Raw genomic sequence first — 1290 nt, 5'->3', positions numbered from 1 at the left:
TAGTATCGGTGGTAGGGACAACAAGATGGGATTTAAGTGAGGTGAAATTTAAATAAATGTGTTGCTCTGCTTAGGAAATAGAGCTGTAGTGCCGTCATCTTGTGTAACAAAGCTTCACACCGGTGTAAAAGGCAACTCGGAGAGGGAGGGAGGGAGAGAGAGAGAGAGAGAGAGAGGGGGAGAGGTGTGGGGTGAACACGCTCGAGGAGGCGGGGTTGCGCTGGACGATGACCGAAGACCCCTGCCGTGACAGGGGGCCAACGCCGGGCGAGAGATCTGCATCATTCGCTTTGCTTAGTGATCACAAGTATAATATCCATACCAATATTATTATGTGTTCTCTATTGGTATTGGTTGTTTTTTGGTTTTGTTTGATTCCGGACATACATCTCGTCCTCTAGAATTTCGATGGTGGTTTTTTTTTTTTTTGTCTTTGGACGAATCTACTGATTTGCGATTGATTATTATTCATTTTTTGTTGTTTTTTTTTGGCGGGACTTTTACGAAGCTTATTGAAAGGTGGTCAACACGTCATGATCTGTAAAGCTTCTGGTCAAAACATGAGTTGAGCGAAGAGTCCATGACCGTGTGGGTGAGAGAGAGAGTGCCGTTCGGTGCCAAGAGAGACTGCAGTTCCTTGTTTTTGTCTTATCTGCTTCTGAAGTCTGTGTTGTTTCTTCTGCATGAGAGCTCGCTGCACCAGCACTGTAAAGCTGACCGCTGCCTGTACTATTAAAGTGAAATAAATATCACAAGCACTCCTCTCTTCTTTACCACACACACACACACACGCAAATTAAATTCAGGGAATTCATACATTTTAATTGATTAGTCAATTCATCAATTGATAAGTAATTTGTCAGTCGTTGAAAAGTCATTTTTATCTGATTACTTGATTTATAATGGGAAATTTTTAAGTAAAATTAAAGTTCCAAATATTTATACAATATTTGTAAAATGTTTCTTCTTGGTGGCCTGTCAATCAAAGCAAGGACACCACTTTTGGTAAGATATGATTGAATTGACCTAATAGACCATATGTCCTGCCCGGACAGTGCTTATCCATCCCACTGTATTTCTGACGGTGCATAGGATTTGGAATCGAAAGCAAGATCTCCAAAAGTCGGCCCACAATCCTGTGGTGGTCCCCGGTATGCGACGCGTTTTCTGAACAAGAGCGAGAGAGAGGGTGTGTCCGATCCGGCTCCGTGGATCTAATTACAAGGACCCAAACATAACTGTTTCCTCACTTCCTGGCTGCCTACCTCTTCTCCTTCATACTGCCTTAAG

The 1290-nt window shown here is 42.7% G+C and overlaps 1 protein-coding gene across 3 annotated transcripts in view; it reads left to right on the top strand.

Moving 5' to 3' along the window:
* Positions 1 to 734, top strand: part of upf2 (UPF2 regulator of nonsense mediated mRNA decay) — a 21954-nt gene extending 21220 nt beyond the window's left edge. For all 3 annotated transcript variants that reach the window (XM_084483033.1, XM_084483031.1, XM_084483032.1), the window contains exon 23: positions 1 to 734. This exon is cut by the window's left edge. The gene's annotated coding sequence lies outside the window, so the exon portion shown is untranslated.
* The last annotated feature ends 556 nt before the right edge of the window (positions 735 to 1290 follow it).

This window comes from Micromesistius poutassou (assembly GCF_964030765.1).
Source record: "Micromesistius poutassou genome assembly, chromosome: 18".
NCBI classification, from domain to species: domain Eukaryota; kingdom Metazoa; phylum Chordata; class Actinopteri; order Gadiformes; family Gadidae; genus Micromesistius; species Micromesistius poutassou.
This window is presented reverse-complemented; position numbering and strand designations above follow the sequence as displayed.